Genomic DNA, 27,700 nt, shown 5'->3' on the forward strand with positions numbered 1-27,700 from the left:
TAGATGAGACTTTCTGATCCTTAACCTGTGCCAGATTTAAATTTACAGTTTTTGCCATGGTTGGTCTGTGGGTGGGAATTCTGTGTATTTTCCCTGGCTGGGTACTTTGACTTGATCCTGTGTTATCAGTTAGGCCACATATCTGCCAGAACCCCATATGTGGCCAGCAGCAGCCTGTGCCCTTTACCAGTGGTCAGCTGTGAATGGGCTGCCACACATTGAGCCATGGCCCTGTGAAAATACCTAGGTGATAATTGCCAGTCAATCGCAGATTATAAACATAGATATACACTTTGACACAAACAAGATGGCATTAAATGGAAACTGTATACACACAGCCTGGTTTTTTGGATGAAACAATGGATCACTGATGTGACTTTGGTTTAGAAAAGAAATTGAAACCATCAACATTGAAAAATACAGTGGTAGCTATATAAATAACAGAGGAAAGAGGAGGAAAAAAAACAACAAAAAAAAAACAACAACAGAAAAGTGCATACTGAATCCCAAATACTCATTTAGTAAATAATATATTATGTTACCTACATCAGCAAAAACAGAAAGATGTATTTGAGTGATGCTGTACCACTTAATTACATCATAGCAATTTGCTCTTGTAAAGTACATGGTACCGTAATATGGAATGTGGATAAATTGTGAGACTCCGTACATTTACAGTTATAGTGTAACCTTGATGTTAGGAGATACGTTTTTAGACTACACCTGGTAGACAATTAATCTGTGAAAATGGAAAGGCACAATATGATTTGAGGAATAGAGATAAAAAAATCTGCAACTATAGAAGAATAAAAATTTTAAGGAAATACAGGTAGCCCTGATAAGGACTACTGCAAGATTTATATACAAAGCTATTGAAAACTGAGACTTCTTTTTTTTTAAAGTTTTTTGGCGCTATTTATGGAAAAAATGTGGTTTGGGAGCACAAAGGCTTACTGGTAGTGCTAGTATATTCAGGCCAAATATGGTTGTCATTAGAGAAATAGAAAATGTAGAGAAAAAAGCACACATAGAAAAATATGTGTTACTTAACTGAATTCTGCGGAATGCGCAACTGTTGAGTGTCTCTCATTTGGTTACAAATATGGCTGAATCATTATACCTTCTGCAAAAAATTTCTGTAAATCTGTTATGTACATTAACCGAGCCTTGCTAAAACAAACCTCGGGCTAATTAGAAAGATAACTTGATAAGATAGTTTTGAGTTTGGTTGTCTTTCCTGGCATGGCTGTGACTTTTGAATACTGTAGTTGCAGAGACCTTGGGCAGTATAGCGCAGCTAGGGTTAGTGCAGATGTTGCATTTAGTTCATTTGCTTTTAGGAAGAGCGTTTTTCTAAGCCATAGCCATAGTTGTGTATTCTTGGTTACAGATGAGGCTTATCAAATGCTGGATCAGCATATGCTGTAACATCTGCTCTTGTTTTATTTGAGTTTTCCTGTCACAATGATACAAAAAGTAGCTGCCATGGTGTTGGATAACTGCACACCTAATGGTTTGTTAACAGCTTTTGGGGCTATCCTGATGGCCCAGTGGACTCAGTATGCTGTTTACCATTACGGCTTGTCATCAGTGTTTACCTCTCACTAATGTGTCTTCAGTTCAGGGTAATAGTGGCCTTCACTTGCTCATTTGGCTAAAATGATGCTCGTGCCATAGTCAATTAACCTCTGACCAATGAGGTGGTTAAGAGTCCACACTGAAATGTCGTCACCAATGAGTGAAGTTTTGCTCTTAATTTTCAAGTTTTGTTCATAAGATAGAAATTTGTTATGTATTTGCTATAGTATAGGAATTATCAGAAAATGCGTATAATGGTGCGTTTAGGTAAACTGAAATTTGCTTTTACATGTACATTTACATATAGGTGCCAGGATATAGGTGTTTAGTTTAAGTATAATAGGAGCACTCATGGACTTAATCGGCTAAACCGACTTTCTTACCACGTACATCCAATTGGCACCTGAACAATGAGGTCGCAGGCTCAATTCCAGCTCTTTTTGTTATATGGAGATACTTAGTAAACAGCAGGGGTTTTGCTCCAGGTAGTCAGACTTCCTCCTGCTGAACATGTATTAGAATTGTCAGAAAGTTATGGTGTATGATTTTATATTTGGAAAAAGGAGAATTTTTTAGGTGCAGAACTGAACAGTTCTTATTGAAAGTTTAAGATAATGTATATTTGTATTACTTACATCCATCACATATTGATGTAGATATTGTTGTTAATTAGCTTCATGTATTATATATAGTGTGGAGGGTAAGATAAGCAAATAAAAAAAGGTGTTTTGAAATGAGCATACTCTTGTACCTTATACATAACCTACAGATTTGAAAGTCCTTGTATGGTTGTTTTTTTTTAAATTTATTCCGTATATTTGATTGCCAGTAGCTTTTTTTATGTTTACATGCAAGTTACATGTTGCTGGGAACAGAATAGAGCTACATATGTTTAAAAAACATACAGTCTGTCTTAAGTTGATCATATTAAATATAGCCAATGCCTGACATCCTGTTTGTGAATAATAAGCAGTTCTTTTATCATATCCCCAAAAAAGAGAGCTTTTTATTATGCCACTTTTTTTGCTTACAAATGTGAGAGTTATGTCCCTTTTATTGCCTCTGTCTGTATAAACAAAAACAAGTTCTGATTGAAGTAGAAATAGCTGTATCATGTGAAGGTGAAACTTGAATTTCAGCATCAGTTAGCTGTAAATTAATGGAGCGTTGTATATGTATCGTGAATACAATAGTGTCATTATAATCACATTCAGCAAGAAAAGCTGTAAGACTGCATGTCAGTGCTGAATTCAGTGTCATCATAATACAGTGTAAATGCACTGTACATGTTAATGCTTTACACAGACATGTTCTGTTGGGTTTGTTTTAACTGGACATCCAGACATAAAAATTTGGCCATCTGCATGGTAATCGTTTGCAAGAGTATTGTTCTTCCTTCTCTACACTAAACTGGAAAATCTGCTGTTCAAGAGTCTGAAAACGTGTGCGCGTCCATAAAAAGCAGACATTAATTTTATTCCTTGTTAAGAGGCTGTCAAAATTGTCAGGATTATCTAATGCAAAGTCTAGACTTCCCTGAGGTTAAAACCTAGTGTTTAGGGAAACAGAATGGCAAGAGCATATAATGGTGGGCAAATCCATCTCCAGGTCAGATCAGGTCTAATGAGAGGACACATTAGGCATATACTATATTTTCCCTAAAATTTTGCCTCCATAAGTATATTTTTGGAGTTAATAAATATTACAGTTACTAACAATTTTCATTGGCATATCAATCTACCCATGAAATAAAGCTCAAAAAGACTTCCAAAGATCATTATAATTTTCAGAATCTGGAAAACTGAGCATAACTTAGTCATGGATGAAAGTTTAGGTTGAATACAGTACATATGATGAACTTTGCCTATTCCTCGGCGAGAACAGCTATTATATCTGACCCTCAAAGCTCAGCAACTTGATTTGCCAGCATCAAGCCATTGCTTACATTTGCTGCTTCACAGCTTCCGTAATTTACTAATAAAATTAACACACTCCCTGCTAACATTTTATTATTATCATGGCCTTGAATGTATGCGTTCACATTTGATAGCTCTTTGTAATCTACTGTTATTCTTTTTGTTTACGAAGTTAAGTCTGTAATAAAGTATGGATGTGAGCAGTTTCTAGTGAGTCTCTCTGTACAGGAGTTTAGCCATTTTTCCCTATCTCTCCCATGTTAAAAGTGCTGAAAACAACCAGTCCAAATTTCACTTTCCATTTCACCCGTTCAAGTGGTTGGCTAACCCGGTATGATTATATATGTATCAGCATGCCCTCTATAAATACTGTATTTCATGTAAAGTTTTGCCCTTTATAGAGCACTTAAAGACTTTTTTGTGAAGTTGGATTAATTTCTTATCAGAAAAACTGTGAGTGTAAAAAAACATCATCTTTAGGTCTTGATGAGCTTCTGAAAGTGCATTTTTACCTACCAGACTCTTGATTAAGTATACAATATTACAAAACTTTAATGTCAAAGTTGCTGACAGAAAATATAAAAGAATTATGCCAGAAAGCTCTTTTGTATGCTGGATTATTGAGCCTTAATTCAAAAAGTTTAATCTTAACAGAATTATTTTGTAATTTTATCTCTACAACATAAGTCATGGTTTTATTTCAGCTGCTTTTCGGCATGCTTATTTATAAGTATCTTTCTGGAAATGGCCCGGCTAGTTTTGCAGTATGTATTAAAATTCAGGTCACCATGTAAATGTAGTGGGATTAGCAAATATAAATATGGATGTGTGTACCTTGTAACAAACGCTTACATGTACGAGTTAAGTGCACTAATTAAGTAGATAAGGTTACATTTATCATGTGCCGTGTGTCAGTCGAGTGTTGACATTGTGTGGGCACTTTGACATGTCACAGACTTTAACTTATGTTGACAGGTGAAAAAATTAAGACCAGGCATGTAGTATACAATATTTGTTTCACTTCAGTGATGCTGGACACTAATTGTCTTGGATCATTTACTATGTTCACTACCTAGGGGCCATTCATTTAAAACTATTAACAGTGCTGGTGTGTAGTATTGGTACAGGTTTAGTGCAGCATAGAAAAAGTACCTGAAGCTGACTGTGGTAATTCCACATTTGGAAGTTTAATTGTCTGACATCGTGCACAGGAGTTTACAATATGGGTTTATTTTGTTGCACTGCCATCTGAAAACAAGAAGTTGTTACAATAGACATTTCTGAAGTAGGTTTAAAGATTTCATCTTATCACATCCTCATTGATTGTTAATCTGTACTTGAAAGTGTTGCAAGAATCAAAGAAATGATATCAGCTTACTTCCTTCTTCCACTTTTTTGTACACTGCACTATGAAATTAAGAGTATCCCAAAAATAAGTAAGCTCCAGTGAAAATAATATTGAACCCTATATGTATATTGTCAATTGCTTGAATTCTATGGTGGGTTTTATTGACAATATGATAATGTTGTATGCTGGTAGGGGGAAAACTTTTGAGACTTCATACTTTTTGATTTTCACCTTTAGATGAAATTCTTATTACAGTACATTTATTCAAGCACAAAAAAAGCTGTTCCAGAAGAGAAAAGAGGGTATTTAGGATGGGAAAACATTTGTGTTCTCATGGAAACCCAAAGGGGTTGAAATAAAAAATATTAAAAAAAAAAAAAAATAAAGGTAGTTTTGGACACACAGATTTCAGTGGTCTTTCCACAGACACATATTTTGTATATCCTATTACATGAAATATTTTGGCAGGTAAGACTGGCTGCTCTCTGGCCATCAAGAGTTGATGCATTGAGATTGTGCACATTTATGAAAGTCACTCAAATAAATTAAGACCGATGACTTTGTTTAGTACATACTATTTTGTAGGACTATGAATTACACATTAATGTTTTGTAAGCTCCAGATGACGAGGCCTATGAGTTTGATAATTGAAGCGAAATCCTCTGTCATAATTGGTAATTATATTAGCAATTATGGCCTAAAGAATAAAGTGCTAGTTAAAGCGGGTTTTTTACAGACTTAATGAGGTTTAGATGAACCTTAGATCTGTGTTCATTTTAAGTATGACACACATTTGCCCAGCAGCCATGATGCTAAAATAATGAAAAAATTCATCATATACCATATATTTGTCCAGATATATTAACTTCCACAGCTAATAACCCTTATTATTTATCTGTATGTCTATGTACATACATAAGATAAGTTTTTTTTACTCTAAATACCTGTTGGAGACTCAACTCAGTTTCTCAGATGACTTCACCAGTGACCTAGTGATTAAGGAGCTTCTAACCTGTGTTCAGAATAGACTCCAGTTGAATTTCTCCAGGTTTGTTCCAGAGATGAGAGATTGTCTTTTACATGTCTGCACAGTGCTTAGGATTTTGGAAAAGCAAAAGATCACTAAAATGGGATGCCATGTCTAATTTGACATGTTAAAACAAGTTTTAATCTTGTTCATGTTTACCCAGCTATACATGTACTTTATGTGATGAAACTATAGCGTTTATTCTTGCTGGATTCCTCTCCAACCCTATGTTGGAAGGTCTGCCAGCAACCTGCAGATGGTCGTGGGTTTTCCCCGGGCTCTGCCCGGTTTCCTCCCACCATAATGCTGGCCACAGTCATATAAGTTAAATATTCTTGAGTACGGTGTAAAACACCAATTAAATAAATAAATGCAACAGGTTGAGAGCCATTGCTGAGTATCATTGACAGCTTGTGTGTTTTGGACGAAAACACAGCCAAATCTACATTTATCCTGTATTCCTTTTTAAAATGTTAAGAGCAGGACAAACACATACTCATGAAATCTGCTTGTATTTTCCGAGTGATATGGGATTATACCTTATACACTTTTAACTGCTTTCTTGGGTTAGCCACACGGCTTGAGTATGTCGTAAAACACCACTTATCGTGTGGCCTGTAGATAAATAAATAAATAAATACAGCGTTCATGATGATTGTTGTGTTGAGATTATGATTGTGGTATTGAGATTATTCTTTTGCAAGTAGATATTGTTGTGACTGTTCTGCTGAAATATCAAAATTATGAACGTGAAGCAAATGTCATGCAATGCAGTATAAGTTTTTGAAGCCTGCCAGATGCATTCTGCTTAATGCACATGTTACATCATTGTTACACATGGTGAATCATAAGTGGAAGCTAGGTCTTGTCTCTGTTTGCATTTCAGTAGGTCTGCACATGTGTATTCATCAAGTCATGGCAGAGGTGTCACATATACTGCTGTTCATGTTGATGTGACAAGCTATACTACTGGCTGTAAGCCTTTTCTGTTTACTTGACATACTTCTTCAGTTCCACTGTCATCCTGGCTGCCAGACAGTCTGTATACACATGCAGGCACATGAACTTCAGTGTCAGCAGTAGTGTGTGGCTTTGTAATAGTAGTAGTACAGGTACATTGTACAAATATAGGCCTACATGTATGTCAGTTTGTATAAATACTCCTAGATAGGTTAGTAAAATCATATGTCCCAGAATTCTTAACGAACGAAATAAATAAAATAACCCATTCAGATACTTATGTATATCTTTCAGTAGCATGTATTTGTAAAGCGGTTTAAATTCATTTTGTGTGCAAGTTTATTAGAGCCAAATAAATGTTGTTAAATAAACTTAGGTGATTGACATATAATGTGTAATATTGAAGAATTTCTGGGGTGTTATGATATTAGTTTTCTTATGATATCTTGAATTGTGCAATGCAACATCCCTGATAAGTTTATACCAATAGTTTGGAGCATACATTTCCCATTGTGGCAATAAAATAGATTATATCGGTACAGATTCACAATAATGAAAAACATTATCCTTAAGCTAGCTATATATACACGTACATATTATTAAAATTGGTAGCCAAGTTAGAGCAAGATGGATTGTTACACTACCTGAGCAGGTATATGTTAACCAGCATGTTGTATATCTGAAGGGCAAGATGAACTGTTTGAGTGTCATACTGTCGTGTTCCAGGACGGCAGAAAACTTTTATCAGGTTTCCTGTGATAGATCGGATATGCCAAAAGCAGGACATCCTAATATCAAGAAGAATTTTAATTCCATTTAAATATTGCAGCCTTGTAAAGATGGAGACAGTGGATAACATAGAAATTAACAGAGGTTCTAATGTACCTGGTTGAGCTCAAACAGCCAGCCTGAGGCTATGTAAGTGTTGTCGAGGAATACAATGGAAAAAATGTTCTTGATAGAGGAGATATCTTAGCCCAGCTCACTTATCGTGTGGCCTGTAGTGAGATCTGGTCAGAAGTACTGCTCAAAAGGAAAAACTATCATACTGATCTTGTAGCTTTTGTCACAGCCATTGATATTCAAGTACATTGATTCTTTTGTTGAGTAGTGAAAGGAATGATATGAATGGGGGAGCGGATATAGTGTGTTTATTGAACTTCCATGACTAGTATCTCATGACATTACAACTTATTAGGTTTTCATTCTCATGGCACTATATTCATTGAAGCTACATGTAGCGGTTTCTGTCTGCTAGCTCCCTTATGAAGTGCATTCTGAGCTCAAAGGCAGTCTCTTTATACCATGCATATAAATACTTAATGCCTATAATAATAATACTGAAAGTAACACTCACAAATTTAAGGTAACATTGTATTCATTTCAGTATTTTGACATGTGGTCATGTTGAAATAGGATTTTCCCGTGTGAAAGTATATGTATATTTTATTAAGTTCTTATCAGAAACTGCCTGGGTAAGTTTACTTTTAAAGGACATACATGTAGATTATTTTGCCATTAAATTTTCGTAATGCAAGGAAATCTTTCACAAGTCTCATTTTAACTGTAAGTATGAGTGTTATTCTGTTTTATTTTAAGTTCAAGATATACATGTAGATGAATTTCAGATTTTAAGGAGACATTGTGTGATAAATCTTTGATATATACATGTATATATGTGCAGATATACTTTATATAATTCCACTGGGACGTAATATACATGTATAGTAATTTTGTGCATAAATATATGATTAGTTAAATATTAAGTTTTCAGTGCACATGTATATATCCCTTTAATTGCCATATACATTGTACATCCAGTTACAGTGCAGCACATTGAACCGGCTGTACATGGAAAGGTCTTGCAGCAACCTGTGGATGGTCATGGGTTTCCCCCCGGGCTCTGCCAGGTTTCCTCCCACCATAATGCTGGCTGCCGTCAAATGAATGAAATATTCTTGAGTATGGTGTAAAACACCAATGGAAGAAATAAATGCAACAAGTTGAAAGCCTTTGCTGAATATCATTGACAGTTTGTGTGTTTTGAAAAAACACACAGCCAAATCTACATTTATTCTGTATTCTTTTTAAAATGTTAAGAGCAGGACAAACACATACTAATGAAACCTGTTTGTATTTTCTGAGGGATATGGGATTATACCTTATACACTTTTAACTGCTTTCTTGGGTTAGCCACACAGCTTATATTTTTGGCTTTGCACACTTTTTTTTCACAAGTTTACTTAACAGGTTTGCTACATAGGCTACATGTTCTCTTATGTTGTACGTGTAAGTGCATGCAGACTATTTAAGGCAAGGAGGTTCTCAGTATGGTGACAGTGGACTTGTTTAATATGGCCAGTGTGTTTTTTTTCTTCTTCTTTTTTTGTTTTTTACCTGGCCTTAATTTTTTCAGTTCTGTCTGAAGTCTGGCAGTATTCAGTTTTTAAATATAGCTTTTTACGACAGTCCGCTATTGTTTTGGTGCAACTGGAATTTCATATTACAGATCCTTTTTTCCTTTAATTTTTTTTTGTTCCAGCAGAAATCAAAGAAGCAAGATCGTTCAAACGTGGCATATAAACTAACTGTTGCTTGAGAAATCCTGGTCTTTGTTCTCAGGTCAGCTGTTTGGTTTTACAGGGCTATATTTGTTATCTGGCACAGAGTCTTCTGTCTTTACCAGCCAGGTGTTAGCTGAGGATCAATAAGAGGCTTTCTGTCCAATGTCACAGCTTATTTGTCATCCCCACAATCGTGTACATGTACGTGTACAAGTCACACTTACCTCCCCCTTATCATGCTGATGTGCAGCTAGCGAAATGCTTGTATGTTCAGGATACACATTGATGAAGATCTGTTCTTGAAGGCATTGCAATACCTTGCTCGGTGATTCGCATGTACAGTGCGCTACAGTGATTATAGGAGTATTTGAAACCGTTCCAAATACCATTCGTTTCCATGTAATTTGTAGATGTAATGTATTCTGCTTAGTTTTCTTTCTTTGTTGACCGGTGAATTGTCCAGTTACTCAGTAGTAAAAGTGTTGCCTATGAAGTTTGCACTGTTATGAAGAGAAATAACTGGATATTCTTGTTGTGAAGAAATAAGACATTTAATGCCAGTTAACACAGATAATTATTAGGCTACTGCCTTAAGTATTTATCCGGACCCCCAACAGTTAGCTGAATCAAGATGTTATCCTACTGACTGTCAGGCTTAGTCAGAGACCCACAGACCATTACCAACGAAAGTACCCAAATCAGATGTTCTATTTTGAGACAGTGCCATTCTCAAAATCGTAAAGATAAAAAGTTCAAAGATATTTGTGGTTGTATAGCTTCAAGGACTGTAAATAGTGCAAGCAATTTTTTTTATAAGATTTGAAAAAAGGTTTAAACTTCAAGTACGCATTTGGCATATTACTTCAAAAGTTAAATGCAGGCTTGTACATATTTGGTGGCACAAGAATTCTGACAGCTGTGGTAGCTGAGATTGAAAGTCACGGGTGGTTTCCTGCAGTAGCTAGATGGCATTAGAAGAGGCTACTTGACTTATGCTTGACACTCAACGTATAAATCAGATGTACTGACATTAAAGGTGTCAACCTGCGGGGCTTTATGTCATGAGTTTGTACCTTTCGTCAGCCATTTTAACGGTTATGTTCCCTACCAGGCATGATTTTTGGTGGTGTTGGTGTTATCAAGGGGTTATCCCAGCTAACTCTGTACCACTGACATAGATAGCGGAAGGGTTCCAATATCAGCCTGCGATTTCATCTTGCAATCCTGTTGGCTTATACCCGCAACTGAAGATACATTCCTGGCTGTTTCTGGGATTGGCTAGTTTTGACATGAAGGATTTGAGATAGTGGGGAAACGCTGGGAAGTAAAACCAGAGTGCCTGTGAACTTGATGCCTCCTAGTTTCAAATGGTTGGCTGCTGATATCCACCCAACAGTATTAGGGCTTAGCAAGACCAAAATACATTTACCAGCATGGAAAGTCTTAGTGTGACTGTCTAGAGACAGAGCAAACGGGGTTTAATGGCAGTTCAAACATCTCTTTCAATCCCAGGAGAGGCTTGGCAGATGAAACTCTGAATGATACATGATTATTTTCATTTCCATAGCCATCCCACTTTGTGTAAATAGACTTTGGTATAAACACATGTTTACATGTTATAAGACTAATGGTAAGGAATATCAATATGTATATACATGTATGAAGATGCATATAGAAATAGACTTTTCGGACGATAAGCTGATCTTTTGGAACATACAGTACATACACATTTCAAGCCACTTTAGAGAGAAGCGTGCTTCTAAATTTGTTGAAATACATTGTAAACTCATAAAAGGATTTCTTAGACCGTTAACTATGTGTGTAAGAGTGGTGCAATTTTCAACATGTGTAAATCACTTGAGAAGGAAGACATTTAATTTATTGTATAAGAGTACTTGTCACTGAATATCTCAGTGGAGATGACAAAAAAAGTATTTGGAAATACTAGCATGTAAAAATTTCCCCAAGAGTTTTAACTTTTACACTATATGTAATAAATGTGCATGAGAGTTATTTGCAGCATGTCTTTCCTTTGTAGGAAGAGAGTCAGCTTTCGGGGCGGCAGACCAAGGGTCAGCCCTGGGTCTAGTCTCACATAAACACCTTAAAAGAGGAAGTTGTAGCTTCCTCACTTGGCGTTCAGCATTAAGGGGATAGTGCAACGACTGGTTGACCCGTATCAGTATAGTGGCTTGGGTGGGGTGGCTTACTTGCCTCAGTAAGTCGTCTCAGTGAAGCAGCACTAAATAAAAGAACGGTGGAAATCTGTCCTGCAACAAGGAGGCACATTACACGTACATGCACCCTAATGATTCCTTCGTCGTCATATGACTGAAAAATTGTTAACTATTATGTTAAACCATAAGTATGCATGCACGCACTCACTCCTTTGTAGGAAGACCTAAAGTCCTAATTATTCAGGGCTAGGATAGATGCAGTGTTCATGTCAAATTGTTCATCATTGCACTTACACACATGAATAATGCTTAGCTGTGAATATGTACATGTGTGACAAGCTTCAGGGAGCCATAAAGCAAATGTGCACAGTTACATTTTGAATTAAATTTCAAGTCATATTCATGTGGAGGTTGTTTTGATTAAATTCTTGTGAATCAACGTGGGAAAAAACACCATAAAATCTTATGTAAACATATACATGTATGGCTAGCACTCAGTGGAAAAAAAACTGTCCCATGCACTTGGCCCACACACACGTGCGCACACACACAGCATAGCTCTTGGAATTGGTTAGTTCGATATAACTGTGTATATTTTAATAGAAGACCACATAAAACAGTTGCACAAAAGGGCTAATTAAGGTTAAGAATTTTAAATTGCAATAGCTCTTATCTCGTCCTATGTGGTCCATTTGTGTAACTTTGAAGCCTGCCTGTCATCCTTTGTTAGAGAAGTGTCATTACTTTTATTCTCATGTCTTGAATAAAGTTGATGGGCATGGGATTTGTAATGGTACTGGATTGGGATTCACCAAAGGTACCTGTTTTGTTGGAAAATATATTACAAGCAAGCGTACATGTGCTTCATTTGAATTAACAAAGGGTCTTTGCCATACAGACATTTAATGCAGAAGCTTGCTTTGTCTGGCATAGTGTTTTTTTTTTTCTCCCTGCATTTGACTATTCAGGGGTATAGAAAATGCTCTCTTGTTCTGGTGAGCTTTCAGCCAACTAAATGCTTCAGCGGACGTTGGATTGCTCTGAGAATGGTAACCAACGAGTATAGTGTTGTGTGCACTTGTCTGTTCCTTGCCTTCTGTCTGCCACCTGGCCTGGTGAATTGTCCACCCTGAGATACATGGCATTTCTCTCCAGACCCTTGTACTTCTGTCCAGGAATTGTCCACAGATGTGCAACTTGTCCTGAAGTTATGCCAGATGGTTTTGTTCAATGTAAAGGGGCTGCTGGACCATCAGAAAAATGCTTGGAAAGAGAGTGAAGGGTCATTCCATAGGCTGGCCATTCCCTGACAGAAAATCACGCCCAATAATACAGTCCACATACTCTGCTAGTCTACAGCCCAGCCTCCAGCTAAGGCTTGTAATTGGCACCCTTATCCATGTAAACTATGGGACAACCTCAGGTGCTTCACATCTGTTGTGGACATTGCCCCAGAGGAACCAGGAGAACTGGGTGTCTTCATTTGGGCCTAGTTATGTAACAGTTTCCTGCTACATGCCATGCTGTATGACATGTTTTATCAGTTGAAATGAATCTCCATTTAATTCATCCTGTCTCACAGGAAGTGCATATGTTATTGTTTTAAAAACCAGGCAGGGAAAAGAATGAGAAAGAAGCCTGTCAGCTGAGTTTAGCCAATGGCGTAAGTTCTACAACTAAAGTCAGTCCAAAAAAACAAAAATCAATTACTTTCCAATGTTGATGAAGTTAATGTTAAATTAATGTAATAGAGATGTACACGTTATGTCATGTAATAATTATTAAAGATACATATTGATGGCAGTATACATACATATGTATCAAAAAATGCTGATGGAGAATCTAGCCATATATGCTATTATTTATGACATGATCCAGCTAGTGTACACCTTTGAGGCCAAGTATACACATGCATTACCTTGTATATAAATGACAACCAGGTACATGTAACATTTGTCCTAGTTCTCTGTGTATGGGTTGGTAATAAATTGAGAACGATGTTTACATTTGTCATTTGTTTTTCTACCTGAACTGTAACAACAGGGTGACCTGGTATCTCATTGAGTTCATTAGCACAGGCTACACTGGTTTTGGGTGAAATAACAATTCAGGAAAGGTCACTTTGGTGTTTTGTGCAGCGTTCCGATTGTTCTTCACAATGAAAGGGTTGAGGTGAAGGGAACACGTATTCTTCATTTATTTACTGAAAACGATCCACACTTTGTGACACTTGTGGCTGTAGTTTTGTATTTTTATAGTTACAATAAAGGTGTCATTGGAAGATGATATATATGTGTTTTTGCTGATAACAGGTATCATTGTTTAGGCATATTTTTAGGTCACAAAGATAAGTGTATGGTAATATATGTATAACTGTGTTAAGAATACATAATTGCCAGTTGACAACATCCCTGTAAGCTAGCTGATCATTATCACTGAAGCCTTATTACAGCTACAGCTCTGTCACATGTCTCTTCCTCTAATATCAATTAGTCAGTGTTAAACTGTTGATCAAGTGAAAGATTAATGACACCAGAGGCACAGTTAATGCTACACATTTTAACGATCTGCATGTAGCTGCAATGTGATGTTATAAAGCTTTCCTAATAATTTACTCCATTATGTAATGAAGTATTGAAATTAAGATTTTTATTCCCTCTTCAACACCTCACAGATCTAACCAGCACCTTTCAAAATTTATGAAAGTGAATTAAGAATTAATGCACGGTTACACTTAAGTGGAAGAGCACATTTACCAGATGAAATCATATTTAACATTGCACATATGAGAGAGAATTATATGCACAAGGAGATTGTTGGTTATGACATAACAAGAGCAGTAAAAATCTTTCAGATAATGAGACATTGGCTTTGTGTAATTTCGTTTAGCCCATTGTGGCTACCATAGATATTCATCAATTAAATGGCATGAACACTTAATGCTCTGGTTTGTCAGGAACTGCTTGTTGCTACTACATTGTGTATAATAATCTGTCTTTGCCTTAAGGGGAACATGGCTCTTTTATTAGAATACGGTGGTAAAAGTTGCTTATTACAAATGCATGTGAGGAAGGTAAAAAAAAAATTGTTCTCTTTTGACAGGAACACTTTAGGGCAAGCACGTCCTCAAATGAGCAAACTACTTGTAGTAGGTAGTAATTTAGTCTGAAAGTTGCTCGTTTGTGTTCTTCTAGCTCTCATAACCGGCTTAAATGTGGAACTTGCTCTTATTGTATAATGTGTTCGAATAAAAAGAAATTTGAACATTAAAATGGACCATCAGTATATGACTAGGCACTGTATTTACAAGGTAGCAGTTATGTGCGTGTGTTCTTGTACCTGAAGCAAGTAAACACAGTAATTGTTTGTCTAGTTTGGAAAGAGGTCCTTAACCACATGAGGGTATAAATTTATGAGTGTCCTCTGTAGCCTGTAGGTATAAGAGATAGTGTGTTACCTTAACGAGCTGTGAGGCTCTACAAGGTGGGATTCATTCTCTGATGTTAACTTGCAGAGAAACCTAAAGCTGCTCCTGTTTGTTTAAACAGAAAGTTAGCAAAGTTGCTACACCCTGAAGACAGTTATTAAGTTTGCCAGATTGAAAAAGAGCTACGGTAAACATAAGTGACAAGAAAAACAGGACAGTTTCAGTCGTGTTTGACCGTGTCCCACCGCTTGGGAACCCACTAGGCCTCAGGTAGGACAGCCTTCGTCATGCTTGGCACACTTTAGCTGGGATGAGAACATAGAGGGCTGATAGCTTTACTTGTGTACCTGTCTGATTTTACCTGGACGACTTGTTTGTCAGAGGCTCTATCGCCGTGTAAGATCTGTGTGACCTAGCTAGCAAGCAGTTAGAACAGATAGCGTCCCTGGCAAAAGCAACGAGGCTCTGTCGCTCAGCAATCTGATCAAACTTCAGGTAGCCCTTTTTTCTCGCACTGTTACTAGGTGTGTTATTTCAGTGGTTCATGTTCAGAGCAGTTTCTAAAGGAGGTGAAGTACGAATCCTGACATAGGTGCCTTTTCATCAGGTATGTGTGAGTATTACTGTTTATGATCCGACAGTCAACTGTGGACCATGTTAGTGTATGTAGTTGACATGTTTGTCAAGCCTCATAGAAACTATCAAAGGCAACCTAACATCTGTGTGTTAAATGTAGCTGATATCCCCCTGGGACCAATATACCTAGTCTTAATGTCCTCTCCTGTCCTTAGTTCTGGGCTTTTTCACTTAGCAGGGCTATAAACAGCCCCTTGTTAACACCTTTTGGGGGTTGTCATTTGTTAGTATTATACATGTGTCTATTGCAGGATTTAAGTACAAGTATCTGTGAAGAAGGTGGCAGTTTTTGGTGATGTTAAGTGCAGGGTTTTTGTCAGTTCATTCCATGTGAAGAGGTAACATATATAGTTTTGTCCTTGCCATGTGTTTTCTTAGTCATGCCACATGATATTTACGTGTACAATTATGTGAGTAAACAGTGCTATAAGAGTAAAGCTGACACAAGCATGGACAGTTGCTGTAGTCACATGCCTTTCTGATGTCCTTGCAGGGTAGATTTTCTGTGACCTTATCATTCATAGCTATAAAGGTATTGATGCAGTTTGAATCATACTTGTAAAAGAAGTAACATGCTACATAAAAAGGTTCCTAAGAGTGGTTCTCTTATATGGGTGAATAATTGATTAATTGATTAATTAATTAGCAAGATTCATGTATTTTGTTATTTTTTACAATAAAAAAAGATGAAAGGGGGACAGTTTTTTGGTGATTTTGTTTGCGGTATTCTGTTAAGGTTAGTCATATTCTCTGAGAGTTGTACAACTGTTATATTTAAGATGGCCATTATAAGTGTTGGAAGAAAAAAAGGAAGAAATAGATGAATTGTAACCAGTTTTATGTAGATAGATTATTCCATTATATCAGTGTGATAGTAGAATGAAGCCACTGAACATATTCTCCAAGTTCAGAATATATATCTATATGGATTTAAGCTAGTATGGAAGGTTCAGCAGATCATAATTTACCTAAGTAAAGCAATATGTGTTAAGTCTTCCATAACATACTGATAAATTTCTACGAGTACTATCAAAAGATTCAGTTTCCGGATCATGTCCTAGAATGTCTGAACTAGAAACAGTATTTTTTAACACTGATATAGATAAAACTAGTACTATCTGTCTAAACTGACTTAATGCCGCTGAATAGTTGAAGAACAAAGGGTGTGACTGTGGTGTGAGTGTGGGATTGTATTCTGATATGGTATGATAAGTGATCTCTTAGACTTCTAACACTTGAGATTTTAATGTGAAGGCTGTTTTACTTGGCAGATTTGAGACTTTCTGTAGAACTCCATGGATCTTCATGGATGTAATCCCATCGTACCTTGATGAAGGACTAATTAGAACGTTGAACCTAACAAAATTTTGTCCTTTCTCTTCACAGTGAACAATAAATTGACCTTTCTAAAATATGCCAATGTTGCATGATATATGCCAATGTTGCATGATATATGCCAATGTTGCATGACATATATATTCACCAGTGGCTTATTCAGGCTATATAGGTACTTGTAATGTGAGTACATGTATGTATCCTTGCAAAACCTCTTGTTCTGTATGTCTTACAATGAGCATGGAAAATGGCTGTTTTTTTTTTTGTTTTTTGTTTTTTTTGATTGGTGTTTTACGCCGTACTCAAGAATATTTCACTTATACGACGGCGGCCAGCATTATGGTGGGTGGAAACCGGGCACAGCCCGGGGGAAACCCACGACCATCCGCAGGTTGCTGGCAGATCTTCCCACTTACGGCCGGAGAGGAAGCCAGCATGAGCTGGACTTGAACTCACAGTGACCGCATTGGTGAGAGGCTCCTGGGTTATTACGCTGCGCTAGCACGCTAACCGACTGAGCCGCGGAGGCCCCCAAAATGGCTGTTGAGGTGTAAAGAGTTTAAGAAGTGCTGAAGTAACACAAATCACAAAAAATCCTTGTGAATACTGTTTCTAACATGCCTTTTTAACAATGTATCAGCTTTTGGATCCAAAATCACTTGATCTATGAAAATAGAATAGAATCCAGAATTATATGGTCAGGCATGACTTGTTACTGGTGTAGTGTACAAGGTTTGAAAAGAATGCATATTTTATTAATTTTAGGGAAATAGACAATGAGGGCTTTGAAAAAAATAATAACTTAATCACAGTTCAAAGTTGGATCGAGAGATCATTTATAACAGGGTTGAAGTAGCTTCCTTTCCTCATAAATTTACTATGATATTGTTTTTAAAAAAAGTTTAGGTTTCTATCATGAGACCAATATATTATAGCTGTCACTATAAATAACCAGGTAGGCCAGGATAAAAAGGCTGTGCGTCATGTAGTTCCCATACAAGCCCCTTTTGTCTTGGGTAAGTCACTTGCTGACCTTTTCCCAAGTTGTCTTCCACGGATATGTCTGTCTCAAATCATGCAGAAAGATGACAAGTGGGTTGTTCAGCCTGATGAATTGGTGTCCACAATGTGGACTTTTTTAAAACAAAGAATAGAATTGTGATGTGTTTTTACGTGAGCATTTGCAGATAGTTTCACTGGTGTCTATTAATAAATATCCCAGCATGGAGAAGTGTGATAAGCTTGACTTAAGGTAAAGCTATTGCACGAGATGAAAACATGAAAACATTTGTTGTACATGTACATCCTATGTCTCCCTGTTGTCAGTGGTGGTCATAGTGTATGCAAGATTTCCAGATTACCTGTCATTTGCAAGGTAGATACAACACTTTATCGTTACTGATACATCCAGATTTGATCTTTTGGACTGATAAAATCTTGAATTCACTTGGTTTTATGACAACAAAGATGAAAAACATGTTCATGTATGTTAATTTAAGTAGTTTGATTAACTTAAATGTAGACTGCAGCCTCATTTTCCAGAGCGGATACAATCAAAATTTTACAGGTGTGTGTACATGGTAGAGTTTTGCATGCAAGTTGTTAGGGAATAATAAATCTAATTGTATACTTCATGAAAAAACAAAACAGTTTACATCGATATGTAGCATGTAAAATATGTAGTATAACAAAAAGTAAATAAATAAATAGCAGATAAGTTGATTGCAGTGTGTTTTGCCTTGAAATTCCAGCAATTTCTGGTTACATGTAAGCACTAAACATTTTATTTTATGATAAATGTTGAAGAGATTCCAAGACACTGGTTATGTTTTTTAGAAAACATCTGCATGTAGTAAACTTGATTATAATATGAACACACGTGATAGATCAGACTATTTTCTTTTCTGTCCTGCCCAAAGATTCAGCTTTTGATGAGAGTCAGAAATATGCCACAATTCATATGCAGAAGTTTGTCATTAACAAATACCTGAGCTGTGTATTTGAAGGTACTGGCAGTCATTAACATTGATGTTCCCAGGTCAAACCTGGGAATACATTTAGCAAATGCGTACTCAGAAACCTATAGTTAATTGATTGGCCTGTTAATAATGCATACATGAGCTGCTTATGATCCCATTGTCTTTACATGTACTATCAGTCTAGGCTTATCTCTTAATTGGTTTGATATTGTTCAGAAGAGCTGCTTAAACTGCTATACCAGAATAGGTGTGGCTCAAGCTTTGTGGATATACTGTATAGTATGTGTACTATTCATGTGTACATATGAATGTAACTGCTATCTCTGTTTTCATGCATGCTGCTGGTGTACATTTAATGTCATTTTTGCATGTTGTGAAACCAGGAAATGTAAAATTTTAGATGAGGAACTGTAAATAATTTTAGAAAAATGTTTTACCACAACACACTGAGTCATGGCTGCATTCCTACCTTAGTTTTTTTTTTATCAATGTGACGTGTAAGTTTTGTGTGTGGAATTGTATATGGCGTGTAAAAAAACATGCATTACGTTACAGCTGTATATACATTTGTTTGCCTGAAAATGACGAATGCTTCTGCTCAGTTTAATTTGTGAAAAGCATTTAGTCTTAATAACGCTCTTTCGCCTCTAAGCTAAGGGGCCGTTTTTTTTTTAACACATTAAAAGTTAACTTTTATCTTCATCACACAGGAACTTTAATAAGAATAGAATTGTAAATAAAATTTTGAGTATTAAAAATACTGAATTTCAACCTAAGTTTAATTGACATGTAAAAATGAATTTCAGTAGCACATTAAGGTATTAAAATAATGCTTTTGTTGCCTACACTTAGGTTTGTTGATAAGAAATTAATTAAATTACGCAAAAAAGACTTATGTGGCCCTGTAAGTTGACTGAATCAATCAGAATCAAGAAAGATGGCAAGAAGCTGAACTTCAGGTGAAATACAGTAGTTACACGTGAAATAGCTGTGACTTTCCTGTCTTTTAAACTCTTCAATGGAGTAGATATACTGTCACTGTGATTTTATTGTATTGTCTATCATATCATGGAGCCATAAGTTTGTAGTGTTCATGTACTCAGGCTAGGTCAACTGTTTGTTGACGTGAGTTTATCAACCTTCTGAAAAGAAATCGGTCAAGTTAGTTAATCAGTCACCAGGAGACCTGTATATTGTCAACATTGTATGAGGCTAGTAGATTTGCTTATGGCCCTCAAAAGGAAATGATGAATGCATTGTGGTACACTTGAAACAGTAATAATTTTATTGGAGTTTTATGCAATACTTAAGAATATTTCACTGGTAGAAATCTGGTAGAGCCCAGAGGAAAGCCATGCCCATGGCCATGGAGACCCTCTGCTTGAAACAATATGTAAGCTGTGTATTATAGGTACATGTAACCCTGACTTTTACATAGCCCTTCATCAGTTGACATTTATCCTCATAAGGACAGACACTCATGAACAGGTGCAACCATGAAGTGTGAGGATGCAGCCTACATGCCAGGTCCTGTACGCCTTTGTCACTGGTGACTTCAAGTCTGGCAAGTCATGTATTCTTGTAGTGTACTGGGTGCATACGCTTAGTTGGAGACATCCCTGGAGTCACTTTCTGACCTGTCATACCCCTGTCATCATCGCGTGTAAGAGTCTATAACACTTACATACTTATTGTATTTTACATAAAAATTTGCCCCCAAGACGTCCATTTTTAGAGCAGTATACATTATGTAATATTACTTTCAGTGCTGAAGCTTACATTTTCCCAGTAGGATATCATCAGAAGTGTTATTAAGCCATAGTCATCCATTCTAAACAAACCTGAAAGCACTGTTCTAAGATCAACGAATCTTTCGGAATCTGGCAAAATGTTAACTTATTCCTTTGATGACATTAGATGTCACATGGCTTCATGACAAAATGTGTCGATCCATCTGATTTATGCAGGCACCATGACAAAGTATGTTTATTTCTCTGATTTGTGCAGGCTTCATAACAAAATGTATTCAGCTGCTTGATTTGTGCAGGCTTCATGACAAAATGTGTTAAGCTGTCAGATTTGGGCAGATTTCGTTATAAAATTTGTTTACCGTAACAGGTTTATGATAAAATGTGTTTAGCTGTGTGATTTGTGCAGGTTTAGTGTTTGGGTTGATTTATAACTAAATGTGTTTAGCTGCCATTTGGGCAGAATTCATGACAACATGTATTTAGCTCTCTACTTTTTGGAGGATTTTTCATGTTCATTTGTGATGTCTCAGTTTCATTCATCAGATTAGATGTTAGATGTTTTTGTGGTTTTGCTTTTTTATTTGATTATATTTTCATGCCATATTAAAGAAGTTTTCACTGATAAAACACAGGTTTTATTGGTATGGCAGAGGAAACAGGAGTGCCTGGGGTGAACAGACTTTCTTGCAACCTTTCTTTGTTTTTGTGCCAGGTGACTTTGTTATAGTTCAAGTACATCATGTAACGTAGTTTTTCGAAAAATACCTGAGGAATGAGTACAGAAATTTCGGAACGATGTAAGGCTTATGACAGGATGGAGAACATTCCACCTGCCACCTCTTAATAAACCCTTGTAATGGCACTAACCAGGGCAAACACTGAGTCGTATTGCCACCTCTTAATAAACCCTTGTAATGGCACTAACCAGGGCAAACACTGAGTCGTATGATATTGATGTCCAAACCAAACAGTCGGAAGACATTTGGACATCCTGCTGCTTATGGGGAGCATACAATATTCAGTATTGTTTTACCGGTTATGGCTTTCTATTGCAACAGGGACTGAGAGTTTTGCGGATTGCTGTTGATAGAGATCAGGAATGTGGACTAACCCTGCTACTATCTGATCACCTGTACAGGGACTTGTCCATAGACATCTGTCATTGTTAGCTTTCCTTGGACAAAGTAAACAGAGAGACCCCTTCATTATCATACTGGTCTCACAAGAGCACAAGCCCCTCTTTCCTGCGGTAATCAATCAGCCTGTGGGACAGCCCAGGCCTGCTGTCCCCCCCCCCCCTCCTTTCTGTGGGAAGCCTAACCCCTTGTGCACTCTGGCATAGCTTTATTACTTCAGGATCTTTTCACTCATTGGTTACCTAATGACATCCTGGTTGTAGACAAGCACTGGGTGATCACGGCATGCCCATGTATCATTAAGGTATCAACCAAATCAATTTAAACTTTTTCTCTAGTCTGACATTGGGCTGTTCTCCAGATTTGGTCAAGGTTTCAGTCTCTGACTTATAACAGAACACCGATACATGCTGGCCTGTAAAAGCCTTTCTTGTAAGAAGTAGTCCCTGCAAGCTCTACATTTTTATATTGTGAAAGAAATCTGGAGTTATAAATTGCATACCAGCTTAAATATTTGTGCAAAGTTAAGATTGAACAAATTTACAAAACTTTTTAGCCATTGTTCAATCAACTTTCATATGAACTCACATGTTCTTATATACGGAAAGGACAGACAGTTTTCAGGTAAACAAATAAATGTGTGTATACATGCAAAGACAACATTGCCCATTTGTGAATATAGGCCAATTGTTGTGAACATTTGAGCATATATATACATTATTGTTTGCATCAATAAACTATTTGTGAATTTGGGACAATTTCTTTCGCTAATTACATGAAAGTTATCAGTCAGTAAAGGTAAGCAATTAAGGAAAGGGAAAAAGTAGATTCCCAGTGATTGTTGCTCTCAAATTGATTGTTGCTCTCAAATTGATTGTTGCTCTCAAATTGTTCAGAGCTAAATAATGCCCTCTTTCTAAAATTCATTTTAACATGCATTTAGTATTTTTAAAAACTAATGTAACTTGAAATTATTTTGGAGAGAGATGATTGAAGTTAAACATAACTTTGTCTGATAAGTGGTTTATGTCTAACAATCAGTATTATTGAAGAGACTATCATGTTACAAGTACATGGTAATGAATTATCAGGTTTCTATTGGTGTAGATCATTGCTTATTCTGCTTATAATGAAGCAGTGGTGTTTGTTCTCACCATTCAACCTGTTTTTGACCTGCTTATTACAGAGGCAGAAGACATACACGGCAAATAGTGCTTAATAGGTTAATAGCACAGGTCAGTTCTATTCTGGCTGTAATGTAGTTAATTGTCCAAAAAAAAATAACATTGATTCGGTGTTTGTTGTGTGCAACTTTCCCACGGTAGAAAACAATCACAATGATTGTTGTTGTAAATCTGATGTACGTATGTGCGTGCAGGGATATTGTTTTAGGTAAGGGATGATTCGGTAAAATTCCTGGTATGTTGCTTTACTCTCAGCTCTAGACATAAAGATGTCAAAATTGTCATAAACAGTTCAGTATTAGCAGACCTCCAACCATGCAACCATATTTTTGTGGTTTTGCACTTGGTTTCTCTTGCGAGACTTTGAAGCTCTGGTTTACATGCGTTTCAATGGGATGGACAAATCCCCATGTTAACATCTAGCTAAATACTACCTGTGCTACATGTAGTACACATCAATGATAATGGATTTAAAGAGAGCTCAGTTTTCATTTAAAGTTCTAGAACCCTGGGGGCAAATGGGCTGTTGTCAGGACAGTAAGCCTGTCCAGTCTGCTGGGCTGTTTTTGTCCAGTTAAAGATAGCTCAGGCCTTTCTCTTCATGCTACCTCCATGTGGCCTGTTAGGACTAGCTAGGCATTTGATTGTCCCCTTGTCTCTCCACCACAGTCCAGTGGGCAGGACTCCAGAGAAGACCTAGCCGGACAATAGCAGAGGGGATCGGCTTATAGATCCTGGTCACTACAGGGGTTGCAAAGTCAGATCAAACGCCCCACACCTGTTGTCATGAACAGTGTATGGAGCCAGCCTGCAAATTCCAATACTTTTTTTAGCAGGAATTTCCATAGGATCTTGTTTGGGTATGGATTTGCGGTTTGGTATGTTCCGCCACTTCTCATTTTGTTTACAAGGTTAAATTTACAGGTCAGCTGCATTGGTTTTTATGGAAAGTTTTGCTAGCCTATTATGTAAACCTTAGTGTAAATATGTGTGTGTTTAGCTTCATAGGGCTTATTTATCTGGGGTTTTAATTGCAATCGGTTGGCCATCTTGCTAATATGCAGGCCTGACTATTGTGTTGTGCTTACGTCTGTCTGTCATCCATACAGCTGGGTACAGGTGTGAAGTAGGAAGAGCTGCAGGTGGCTGCTTTGTCACTACAGGCACTACACATGTATAACATCTGCTCCACATCCAAACTGCTAAAGATGTAAATGTTCAGATAAGCCAGTGAGAGCAGAAGCGTTTTTGTCACACAGACCGATATGCTTGTATTACAGGGGTGGGGAAGTCAGCAACACCTCAAGTGCTTGACTATTATGGTTATGTGTATACTGGTAAACATATCATCTACATACAGACACTCCACACTCCTGTCTTAGCCTTTCCTTTTGCCACCTCTTGTGACTACTTCCCTAGCCACATTCCCACCCCACCCAGCACTTTTACCTCGCCCTCATCCTGTGGTATTAACACATTGCCAAACCAGTCTACTTTATTATTTTATTAATTGTCTGATAATCTTTGCTGAGAGAGCTCTCATATTGATTTTGCTTGGTTATACTTTATTTCTATTTTATGTCACAGAGAATATACATGTACTCTCACGATACAAGTGTTATATGTATGTTTGTAAATTAACCAGAGATGGTTTATTCCAAGGTTTGTGTTACATAATATGCCAGGACTTGTTATTATCATAGCTGTACCAATAAATGTAGTTATAATTTGACGTCACACACCTACATGTGTATATATAGATTTTTTTTTGGAGAATAAGTATGTAATATCTGATAATACATGTTCCTAGGTGTCACATGAAATTACAGCCTCATTAACACTACATTATTAATGAAGAATTAATGTTAAAATTTCACCTGCAGTACTTCATAAAAATACTTTGGTGCATATATCGTGATAAAAATATCCCATTTAGATCCTCTAATTTCTTATGCTTTATTAATCTTCCATTGTTTTATTGAGAAAAAAATTTATATGATATTTGAGATTTTATGCAGTTTGTATATCAGATTTGTGTATGCTTTGGTAATAGAAATAATATAAATATGTGCATGTAAATATATATGATTGACAAGCAGTCATGATGGCAGTTGTCATGTGTAAGAGAGGTAATCTCATTTTGAATTTATATAAGGTGTACTCATTTTTTGAATGATAACCGGCTATATTAAAGCTGTAATTTTCACAGTAGTCACGGGAGTTACTTTACTGGCATTTTAATCCCAGTCGTTATTCTTGTTCAGATTAATCAGTAGGACACCAGGATTTAGAGATTCACCCGCAGTGTTCTTTGTCTATTTGAAATCCGTCACTTAACTGATGGTTTTGTTAGTGCTGGCTGGCGGACCGTGGGTGGCGTGTGTCACCTTTCACATCCGGGCAGCCAGGTAAAATTCAAACAGGTAAAGCCTGCCAGAGTGTGGCCTCCAGCGTGCCATGTGTGTCAGAGTGGCTCGGCTCTTAGACTAACATACATGTACAGATAGCGGCCATGAAGGGAAATCTGCCATTTTGTATTGATTGGGGCAGTGTCCAGTGAGATTTACCTGTAAAATGGCAATTCTGATCAGACTGTAGCCAGGGTTTTGGTGATAGCCCAGAGCGTGTACAGGAAACAGGTAACTAGCCAGCCCAAGGGGCCCCTTGCTGAGAATTACACAGGCAGAGAGGGACAGTGTTACCTGGGCCTCCTCCAATTACCTGTGGTTACTTGTGTGCCAGGCACATGTAGCTGTTAATGAGAAAGGTGGAGTGTCTGTGTGGGAACTGCAGGTAAGCCATGATTACCTGTGTATGCTGACTACTTGATACCTAACCAGGTATCAGCTGTATATTTATTATGCCATTATTAGCACTGTATGTTACCTGTACCTTCACGTATGTACATGCAGCTGCGTTACAGTAAATGAGCAGGACTGCTTTTTTTTATCCAGAAATTGGTTTACCTGGCCGATTGTGAAAAGAATCAAGATTATATGCAGTATGTTGGAGAAGAAGTTTTGGAACATTGTTTAAGAAATGATGATGAGGAAATTCAGAATTTATATTTAAATATTCAGTTCTTCTGTGTGTACAGACAACAGTTGGGTAAACATTCATGCTACAAGACAGGATCATGTCCCATCTGTATGCGGCGGACAGAACTAGAACTTTACTTGCGGTAATGCTGTCCAACCATCTGTGTATTTAAAATAGGCAGGTACAGTTGGCTTTACTGTGCTAACGAGAGTTTGTGAATTATGTAGCCATGGTTGATACTTTTCACTTGGTGTGTATATTTTTACCTGGCTAGGCCATTCCTCCACACGTAGTGAGTTTTAGGATTGTTTACCTGCTCTGTTGACAGTTGATCACCTGGATTTACAACAGACTCCCAAACCTGACATTTTCTAGTTTCAGGCGAGTATAAATGTGTGATGTTCATGTCTGATTTTACGACGCTCAAACTGACAGTCTGTTGATCAAGGTAGCATGGACCGATGTGACATTATCACTGTCCTGTTTTTTGTCTCGTAGGTTTTTTTGTCTCTAAAATCCCCAGGACTTGTTTGTTCAAGAGAGCATTGTGGTGACATTAAAATGTAACAGGTTTTCTGTGGTATAGCTAACTTGCAGGTGTAGACTTCATTTGCTCCATTTTTTAAAAATTATTTAAGGGAATTAGATTTTATTTAAAATGCTTATTTAAGGCTATACAGCCACTTCTGTACAAGCCACTTGTACATGCATAGAGAAATAAAAAGAATGAATGAATGAATGATTAGGGCTTTACGCCACATCGGCAATTTTTCAGCCATATCGTGGTGAGAACATGTTTTAAACTGTGAATCAGTTTAGGGTGAAATAAAAAGAACAATTATATGTAACCATCTTTAATTTATCTGTGCATTCGAGTCAGTGGCATCTGTTTGAAAGCTCTATTAAAATATGTTTCAGTAATTTACTTAGTAACACGTTGTTTCATTGCTTGTTTTAGAAAAACTAGATTCGCTGTGCATGTATTAGTATGTCCCAGCCATTTGGATTCGTATTCGGCATCTACAAGTACATGTACTATGAATACATAAATGATGGGGTCCAGACTACATGTGTGTACCACATAAACATTCGCTATGTTTTAATTCCATGCATTAATACTCAGTCACACAGATATAGGACTAATTTAGGGTACATGTAGTACATGAAGAGACAAAAAGCCTTACTGTAGCATGTTGCTGGTGAATGTCGAAATGACATCCAATCTCCAATAGTTTGTTCAGCTACCTGATCTGTTGATACTTCTCTGTGTTATTACTAAGTATATTCAGGTAAACGTGATCATGGGTACTTTTGGAAGATCACATGATATTTTAGAAGAATTATTATGTTTTATCAGTGAAGCCTGAAGCCAGATGGCTTTCTCCTCAAGCAACTACCGGCTTGTAGTTATAGAACAACTGTTACCCGTGCAGTGACACATGAAGTCAGCTATATTATACCACAGTATGGGATGGTCACTGGGGCATAGGTCTACATGAACATGTAAGTGTATATATACACTGCACTGTTTGGGATGATTATAAAATACCATTAGAAAAGATGAATGACTGAATGGTTGGCTGGGCCTTTTCAGATTTACCTGTAGCGTGGGTTATCTTATACCCAAGAATCTCCAACAGTGT

The 27,700-nt window shown here is 37.0% G+C and overlaps 1 protein-coding gene across 5 annotated transcripts in view; it reads left to right on the forward strand.

Annotated features, from left to right (window-relative positions):
* LOC135468173 (hemicentin-2-like) overlaps positions 1-27,700 on the forward strand; it is a 77,480-nt gene that overhangs the window by 10,449 nt on the left and 39,331 nt on the right. The window contains exon 1 of one of the 5 annotated variants that reach the window (XM_064746283.1): positions 15,483-15,604. The exons of 3 other annotated variants lie outside the window; for them this stretch is intronic. The gene's annotated coding sequence lies outside the window, so the exon portion shown is untranslated. Of the gene's footprint in view, positions 1-15,482; positions 15,605-25,488; positions 25,812-27,700 lie in introns of those variants that run through there. One more of the 5 variants, XM_064746293.1, reaches the window with a different exon arrangement.

Source organism: Liolophura sinensis, chromosome 1 (assembly GCF_032854445.1).
Source record: "Liolophura sinensis isolate JHLJ2023 chromosome 1, CUHK_Ljap_v2, whole genome shotgun sequence".
NCBI classification, from domain to species: Eukaryota; Metazoa; Mollusca; class Polyplacophora; order Chitonida; family Chitonidae; genus Liolophura; species Liolophura sinensis.